The sequence below is a fragment of the Pseudorca crassidens genome, chromosome 7 (assembly GCF_039906515.1).
Source record: "Pseudorca crassidens isolate mPseCra1 chromosome 7, mPseCra1.hap1, whole genome shotgun sequence".
In the NCBI taxonomy this organism is placed as follows: domain Eukaryota; kingdom Metazoa; phylum Chordata; class Mammalia; order Artiodactyla; family Delphinidae; genus Pseudorca; species Pseudorca crassidens.
Window position 1 is genome coordinate 94,380,158 of NC_090302.1, and position 9,968 is coordinate 94,390,125.

A 9,968-nucleotide genomic window follows, 5' to 3' on the forward strand; every position below is an offset into this window, starting at 1 on the left:
TTTACTTTATTGAGCTTCACAGATATTGCATTTTTTATGAATTGAAGGTTTGTGGCAACTGGGCTCTGAGCAAGTATATCGGTGCCATTTTTCCAACATCATTTGCTCACTTCATGTGTCTGTGTGACAATTTGGTAATTCTTGCAACATTTCAAACTTTTTCTTCATCATTATATTTGTTACAGTGATCTGTGATCAAAGATCTTTGCTGTCACTATTGCAAAAGGATTGACTCACTAATGCTCAAATGATAACATTTTTAGCAAGAAAGTATTTTTAATTAAAGTATGTATATTCTCTATTTAGACATAACACTGTTACACACTTAATAGACTACATAACTTTTATGTGCACTGGGAAACCAAAAAATTCTTGTGACTGACTTTATTGCCATATTTGCTTTATTGGGATGGTCTGGAATGGAACTTGTAATATTTCCAAGGTATGCCTGTGTTTGGGGTTTGAGTCCTTTACCAGACGTGTTTTGCAAATGGTTTATCTGTTACTCTCTTAACAATGTCTTTTGCAGAGCAGAAGTTTTAAATTTTAATATAGTCTAAGTTTTTTTTTCATAGGTTGTGCTTTTGGTCTATCTAAAAACTCATTACCAAACCCCAAATCACCTAGAATTTTTCTTATCTTTTCTTCTAGAAATTTTATAGTTTTACATTTTAGGTCTTTGATCTTAGTGTTAATTTTTATGAAAGGTGTAAGGTATGTGTTAGTTTCATTATTTTTTGTGCATGTTAGTTTTCATTAATGAACATCCGGTTGTTTCAGCATCATTTGTTAAAAAAAAGACTATCATTTCTCCACTAAATCCCTTTGGTAATTTATTAAAGACCAGTTGACTATATTTGTGTCAGCTATTTCTAGGCTCTCTATTCTGTTCCATTGATTTTGTCTATTCTTTCATCAGTACCATGCTGTCTTGATTACAGTAGCTCTATAGTAAGTATTTAAATCAAGTAGTATCAGTCCTTCAACTTTGTTCTTCTTCTGCTGCTGCTCCTCCTCTACTTCCTCTTCCTCCTCTTTCGTGTTAAATACTGTTTTGGCTATTTTAGATCTTTCGCTATTCCCTATAAACTTTAGACCCCGACACTATAGTTTGCTGAAATTTTTTTTTTTTTTTTTTTTTTTTTTTGCGGTACGCGGGTCTCTCACTGTTGTGGCCTCTCCCGCTGCGGAGAACAGGCTCCGGACGCGCAGGCTCAGTGGCCTTGGCTCACGGGCCCAGCTGCTCCGCGGCACGTGGGATCTTCTCGGACCGGGGCACGAACCCGTGTTCCCTGCATAGGCAGGCGGACTCTCAACCACTGCGCCACCAGGGAAGCCCTTTGCTGACATTTTATTGCTATTTCATCGAATCTATAATCAAGATGGGAAGAACAGACCTCTTAACAATATCGAGTCTTCCAACAAGGATCTTTTATTTTTTCCCTAATAGTTTGTCATTTTCTGCATATAGATCCTGTAAATTTTTGTTAGATTTATATATAAATCCATTTGTATTGCTATTGTGAATGACACTGTGTTTTTAACTTCAAATTCTAATTGTTCATTGCTGGTATAGGAAAGTGATTGACTTTTTCTATTAGCCTTGTATCCTGAAACTTTGCTATGCTCAATTATTACTTCCAAGAGGTGTGTTTTTCTGTTGTTGTTTATTCTTAGGGATTTTCTACATAGACAATTATGTTACCTGTGAGCAAATCAGTTTTATTTCTTTCTTCCTAATTCATATATCTTTTATTTCCTTTTCTTCTCCTATTGCGCTAGTTAGCATTTCCAATACAATATTGAGTAGGAGTGGAAAGAGGAGACATCTTTGCCTTATCTCACATCTTAGGGAGAAAGCATCTAGTTTCTCACCATTAACTATGATATTAGCTATAGTGGCTTTTTGTTTTGTTTGTGTGTGTGTGTGTTTGGTACATGTTCTTTAGCAAGGTGAGGAAGTTCTACTCTACTCCTACTATGCTGAATTTTTTTTTTTTTTATCATGGATGGATTTTTTTTAATGCTTTTTCTGCATCAATTGATTTGTTCGTATAATTTTTCTTCTTTTGCCTGTTGATGTGGTAGATTATATTAATTGATTTTCTAATGTTGAATCAGTCTTGTGTACCTCACAATCTCACTTGGCCATGTTCTATAATTAAAATTTTTATCAATTATTTGAATGACTATTCAAATAAGATTCTTACATTGGAAAAGATCACTATGCCTTATAACTCTCTTTTAGTCTATAGCTTCCCTCTTTATCTTTCTTGCTTATTTTCTCAAATTTAGTTATTTGCCTCATAGAATTCCCAACAGTTAGGATCTTGTTGATTTCCTCCCCATATTTTTATTTATCTTGTTCTTCTGTCTTTGGTATTTCCTATATATTGGTAGTTGAATTCAGAGGCTTATTTTACCTTTAGATTGAATTGATTGATTTGTTTGGGGGAGAGGCTATTTCACAGATGGTGTGTACTTCCATCAGACAGTACATGATACCTACTTGTCTCTCTTTGTGATATCAAAAGCCACTGAAGTTCATTTCCCCAATACATAACCTCATTAATGGTACAAAATTTGATTTCTATTTCTAGCATTCTTTCATCATTCATTAGCTGGAATATTTCTATAAAGAGGAAATTTTCTCTCATTAGCTACTTGATACCCAGTGAAAAGTTTATATAGGGAAGGCAGGATATATCTTTGATGCTTTCCCTTTATTTACCAGTTTTCAAGATAATGAGTTAATTCCTGTAATAACTTTTGAAAAAAAATACCATTATGTATTCAAGGATTTAAATACCTTGTTGTGTTTTAATCTACAGCCCTTATGATCTTTGTTGTTGCTCTTACTGTCCCTTCTATGGCCATGAGATCCCATTCTCAGTGGCTCCTGATTCTTTTTTGCACAAACCTCATAGTTTTATTAGCATCCTTGCTTTCAGATAGAGCAATTCTTCCTGTCCCATCTTGTACATTTGCTGCCCCAGGTGTGGAGTCAGCCATTCCTCAAGGAGCCTTGGTCCTTTTTAGTGGGAAATTCAGAGATTGCAATCTGCATGCTTAGCAGAGTTTTAACGAGAAAATGGAAGTGGCATGTGGAGACCAAGCCTGAGCAGACTGGGGGCCCAGATCACATGTGGGAGGCCTGAGTCACGTGTATCCTGGGTTGTGAAAATATTCCCACGGAATGGCTTTGTTTTTCTTCTGCTGGGAGGCCCCAGGTTTCACCCATCCAGGGCAAGTTTTTACGTTCATTTCTTGGCTTAAGATCCCCTGAACCATATGAACAGTGCAAATTTGGAATCCTTACATGCATGTGGTACAGCTTGAGGGTTTGATTTCTCATGGGAAACCTTTTTCTTCCCATTCAGAGCCGCAGGCAGATGGCAATCCTGCTTGACACATCCCAGGACTGGCAGCTGGAATTCCTCTAACCTCCTCTTTTCACAGGGAGGGACGGTCATTTATGGATAGCTCTTCCGTTCTCACAGCTAGATGCTGGGATCTTGGTTGCCTGGGTGGGTCCACATCCTACCTCCCACCCAGAATATCACTGGGCCTGTTTCCAGGTTGTGGGTCATGGAGAGGCATAGGTTTTTGCTCCTGTTTGAGTCTCTCTGCTTCATTTCTGATACCTAAGGACTGACTCTTCTCTCTTCTGAGCTGAGCTAGAGGTTTTGTTTTTTTTTTTGCGAGCCTCTGACTGTTGTGGCCTCTCTCATTGCAGAGCACAGGCTCCAGATGCGCAGGCTCAGCGGCCATGGCTCACGGGCCCAGCCGCTCTGCGGCATGTGGGATCTTCCTGGACCGGGGCACGAACCCGTGTCTCCTGCATCAGCAGGCGGACTCCCAACCACTGTGCCACCAGGGAAGCCCCTGGGCTAGAGGTTTTTGAGACAGTCATATGCAGCATTTAAAAATCTGTTCCCCCTTCCACCTTCTTATTAACGACGGCACCATAAAATTCTATGGTCTGTAGCTTTTTGTATTTCTGATGGGGTCGCATTTTATCCATGAGAGTGGGGCATGAGGAACAGGTGTTTCTCCTGGGGTGCTGGCTCCCAGCTGATTCCCTGTGCGGGAGAAAGACACCTCCGTGACATTTCACACATCAGATACAGTGACCTGCATGGACCTTCTTACCTCCAAGAGGCTGGGTAGGCGACATGTGTCCATTCTTTAAACACTTGCCTCAACGTTATGTGGGCTCCTGGTGTGTGGCTTTGCCCTCATGGAGGGAGAGTTGTGTCTCCTTCTGAGCACTTGCCAGGCATCTTAGCTGGAGTCTTCTCTGCCATCTTCCCATTCTTTACCAGGTCACTTTTTAAAAAAGGCATTTTTAAGAACATTACTACTAAATAACTCATGCTTCCTTATCATCAAACTCTATTGTCCTCTGAAGGAACCACAGACACTTGCCTTCAGAGATATCAGTGCCAAGCAATGCCTGAGGGTCATTTGGGATAACACTTGACCCACTGGTGAGCCCGGGTGGATGGAACAATGAAGCTCTCTGGGACTCTTCCCAGACATGAACACAAAGGCCTGTATTCTTTTCTTTTCAGTGTGTGCTGTTTCCTCTGACATGTTTTAGTACTGATTAGGGACTGATGGGTCCCTCTGTTCTTAATTAGAAGTGGTTGTATGTAAATGTTCCACATTTCTATTTTGTTTTTCCCCAAACTTAAAAAGGCAGAGGCTCTAGCAGACAGACTCAAAATCTCATACCGTGGTCCATACTTCTTCCTGGGAACAAGGGCCACTTAAGTGGGACTTTGGCAGATCACATTTCCGTCTAATTTTAATAGTACAAAAGTCTTCTCAAATGTAGGTGTCAAGTAGCAATGGACTATGCATATCCATAGCGGATGCTGATGTGTCCTGTGGACTCACCCAGCATATGGTTTCTAAGCAGCCAGTTGGTGATGCGCTCACCACAGCTCTGTATAAATGGTGCATTTGCAAGAAAAAAACCAGAGATTTTCTGACCTAGTAACTGTTGCTTAGAGACTTCACAAAACCTAGAATTCAGGAAAGGGCATTGGTGAAAGGGAACAAACACTAGACCTGGATACAAAAGATGTAGGTAAAAGTCCCAGTCCCAGTATTGGGGTGTGATCCTGGTACATTTGTTTGAATTTATTACAACCTTGTTTCCTCAGCAGGCCAACTCAGGATCCAGGGATACCTACTTCATGGGAATGCGCTGTGGATCAAAGGATACCACCAGGAGGAGAGGTGGGAATGTGCTCAGCATCCGGCACCTGAGGCTAGACAATGAACTTGACAGCAGGTCAGACCTCCTAGAATGGCTGTTTAAGACAGGCTTTGTGGTTCCAAGCAGCACAGTTCTTGGATCACCACCTCTCCTCCGTGCCGGGCTCTTTCAGACTCACCTCCATTTCGCCTCCATCCTATGCGGCACCTGCTAGGTTCTCAATAACGGCTTGTTCATGGGCGAGCAGGGGTCTGATGCAAAATATGACCATGACCAGCGTGACTTTGTCCCTTTTTGTTCAATACAAGAATCACACTGCGTTGAAGCTGATGATATGTCAATCGATGCAGGCAAGCAAAACAGACCTCTTTGTGTATGGAAAGTTCTATGCTTTCTTCCTCAGCATTCACACCTATGCCTTGCACTCAACATGGGCAGATCCGTTCCTCAGGGGCTAACGATATTTGGTTCCTGCTTCAATACTGAAGTTTGGATGGCGAAGGATACCCTGTCCTGACCACTTAGTACTTGCTGGACTACTTTCCTGCTGCTGGAAATGGAGACACAAAAGCAAGGTCTGAACTCTCCTGGGGCCGGAGCTTGAAACTTCTAAGAATATTCCACGGATCCTGCAGAAATATGGGCCAGTGGTCCCCTTTGGAAAGAGATGGACACAAATGAACTTATTTTGCCTAAAGCTTGTTTTTAGATCACGGTGGAAAGACTGTTGGATTTCAACTAAAAGTGACCAAACTGCAAATTTGTTTTTGCCTGGCCCAAACAAGCTCCTTGCACCTCCTGAGACTCGGTTTCTTCATCTGTAAATAGGGGATGGGAATCTTTCCTTGACACAATTGATTGCTGGGTCTGTGAAATGATGATAATTGGTGAGCATTGCTCATCCCTTCCACACAATTGGGTTGACACCAGATGGATTTATTCCACCACTGTTGTCCAGCTTCCCTGAAATGCCTTTTCCTGTGGAACAGAAAGCCTGGGTCATCTTACATATTTTCCCCTGCAGTTAGGTCCCAGTACACTGAAAGTAATTTTATTCAGCTCCCATTTCACGGACTCCAAGTTTTACATGAATGGAGACTTCATGTATTTGTTATATCTGACTAGAAAACTTCCAAGTCCCAATAAAGGACTTCTAGTGAAAATTGTCAAGAGATTTTAGCTTCAAATCCAGAAACAGTTAAATCAACCAATGCCATCGAGCAGCACTTTATCCCAGAAAGTTGAATGTCACAGGCTTCAGAGTTTGTCTGCAAGTGGCATATAGTTTGGTCAGCAGAAGAGTAAAAATGCTGGTTAATTGCTTGAATCTTTTTCTCCTTCCTTCTTCTAAATGCATGTCGATTGGCTTTTACCAGGCATTTTTTTCTCCCCAGGAACACTGGCTGTCTCATAGGTTACCATAGGGCACCATGTATTTGGGGATGTGCAGGGCTTACTGGCGGCACCCTGCGTTTGGGGGTGTGCAGGGCTTACTGGGGGAACCCTGCATTTGGGGGTGTGCAGGGGTTACTGGGGTCACCCTGTGTTTGGAGGTGTGCAGGGGTTACTGGGGGCACCCTACGTCTGGGGTTCTGCAGAGGTTGCTGGGGGCATCCTGCGTCTGGGGGTCTGCAGAGGTTACTGGGGGCACCCTGTGTTTGGGGGTGTGCAGAGGTTCTTGGGGGGCACCTTGTGTTTGTGCAGAGCTGTGGGAACTCACAAGCTCCTGCTTCCTGTTACCAGGACAGGATTGCTTTTCCTGAAAAAGGGATTGATATTAGCGTGGGTTTAACTGCCAACAAATACGAGGAATTTGTACCTTAAGCTTTCCCTGGAAATGTGTCATTCCTGGTATGGTTGTGGAGCTTTTGTGTCTGTTTACAGCTCTCTCTCCTTCACTGGTTCCTCGGAAATCACCAGGGTCACTCTGGCATCCACCAGACAGGGCTACAGGAAGATTTGTCTTGATGTTGCTTTATAAATAAAGGGAGGTCTGAATTGAAAGCCCAGTTACATGCTTACCGGCGTGAGTTCGCTGTGTTAAATATCAGTCCATAGCATAAATTCCTTGTAATGTCTTAAATTTCTAGATGAGGCAGGGTCACTCACTGAACATGTGCTTTGCCAGAGCCTGCTGGTTACCTCCCCCAACATCCATTCTCTATTCCTCCTTAGTAACAAGAGCTCAAAGTTTTATCTGAGCTCATTACGGCAGTCAGTGAAAGACCATGTTTCTCAGCTTCTTTATGGCTACGTGTGACCGTGTTCCTACATCCTCCTCCATGAGATGTGGCCCCAAGCATTGTGTGGACTCTGGAGGAGCCCCTGGTTCAGCCCAGCTTCCCTGGGGAACAGCCTGCAAAGCATACATATAGAGGCTTTATTGGGACGTGTCATCCCAGGGCAGTGGGATTCAGGAAAATGAACTCTGCAGCGGGAGAGACAGATGGCAAACACAGGAGATGCCTTACTGAACTGTCCACAGCTTCCCAGAGAAGCATGGCAATGTACTTGGTCATATGGAACTCCTCTCCAACAGAACAGTCCATCTAAGGGAGGGAGGGAGACCAGTGTAACTGCTAGCATCCTGTCTCAAACCTCTTATTTTTCAAATTTTGACCCATGGGATACAACCCCCTACTTCCTGTCCTGTTTGTATCACTGCTGAGGTAGCCTTGGGGAAGGCCAGGTTCTACCACTGATGGTGTGAGGCTTCATCTGAGCCCAGAAGTGAGGAGAAGTGTCAGAGCCTTTGTGGGTACCAGAGTTGCTATCATCTTCTGTGGTGGGAACAATAGAAGCTGTGATGCAGCCTGCCTTTACCTCAGACACAGTTGAGACAGCCAGTCTAGGAGAGGAAGTGATAGAGCAGCAGCCAAGCCCTAGCAAATCTAGGGAAGGACAAAAGCTGGGTTTAGCACAGCTCCTTAAAAGGAGTGAGTGTGCCCTGGAATGCAGATGTGATGGCTGGAGCTCTGGTAGCTATTTGGAAGCCCAAGGAAGAGGGCAAAATGTTAACAGTGGCTATGTAATCTAGAACAAAGCTTGTGTTCCTGATAGTATTTTGAAATTACACTACTAGTTAACTGAACTGGTGACCTCAACACTTCTTTTGCTACTTTTACTGTCTTTTACACAAAAGAGAAACTTTTATTTCTTTTAAGCTAATGTTATATTTCTTTGTATTTAAAGCCCAAACTAATTTAAACTACTATAGAACATGGTAATTGTCTGTTGGATGAATGAATAAATACCCTGGTTCATTAACACTTGTCATATATCCAGAACAGTAGATTTATTGCAGTATATTTGACACCAGTGTTTGTCCTCTGCACCTGTGCAAATCCTGCCTGTCGCTAAGGCTGGGAAAGGTCCTGACCTAGCACACGTTGATCTTGCCAGTCCCTGCATTATAGCAGTTTTGTTTCTTCCTGTTTCCATATTTCCCCACATTTTCTTTTCTCAAATCAACACCCCACCCCTCCACCTGCATCCACCCAGCAAATTATTCTTCTTTGTCTAAAATTCCCTGTAAATGTTACTTGCTTGTGAAGCCCCCAGCATCCTCATGGGCAGGGAGCCCTTACCTGTGTTCCTCCAGCACTCATAGCACACACAGTCCCCTCTGCTTCCCTGCCTGGCTCCCTGAAGTTCTCTCTCCTCACACCTTCCACCCTTCCTTTCCCTTCCCACTCTCTACTGAAGATATGACATATCTTCCATAGAGAAAACACAAGCCTCCAGATATGAACCTGCACAAGCCCCCTGCCACATTGGTCAGCCTCTGTGTGTAGCCCTGGGTGCCATCCTCTCTCCTGGGTGATGCTTCAGCCTCCCATGGGGTGAGGACAGCCTTCATCACTGGGGTGAGTCATCAGTGCTCCTACAGAAGGACAGAGTCTCCATCATCTTCCACACTCATTTGTTCTCCTTAACTTTGCTGTAGCAATTTCCCCTTTACTCTTGCACCATCAATTTTCCTATCTGCGGAATCATTCCCATTAGCATATAAACATGCCATAATAAATCTCCTAACCACTCTTTCCAGCTGCTGCCTCATTTCTCTGCTCCTCTTTACAGCAAAACTTCTTGAATGATTCTCTGTTTTCACTTCTCTTCCCATTCTCCCTTGAGTCCATTCCAGTCCGATTTTTTTCCCCTTCAAGGTCACCTTTGACCTTGACATAGCTAAATCCAGTGGTCAGTCCTGACTCCAGCTATCTATTGCTGCATAACAAGGTGCCCCCCAATTTAAACAACAATGTATTGCTATGAATCATTATGATTTTGTTAGTTGACCAGGCCCAGCTGGATGGTTCTAGGTGGGCTTTTTGTGTGGTCGCTGGCAGATGGCCCCCGAAGGCGAGATTGGGCTGGGCATCCAAGATGGCACACTCACCCAGCTAGCAGTCGGTGTTGCCTGTGGGCTGGGAGCTCAGCATGACCCTTGACGATAGCACCTGCACGTGGCCTCTCCATGTGTCTTGGGATTCTCACTGAGTGGCGTTGGGTTCCACAAGAAAGTATTCCAAAGGTGAGCATTCAGGAGACAAAAAGCAGAAACTGCCAGGTCACTTATGGGCTCCACCTAAGCAGGTGCGGGATCCTTTTGCTGGGTTTTGATGGTCAAAGTGTCACTGGAACCATTCGGATTCAAGAGGGAGGGTGAAAAATGAACTTTGCCTCTGAAAGGGTGACGAGGTCGCATTATAGAAGAGCGTTTGGCACAGTGGGCCCCTCC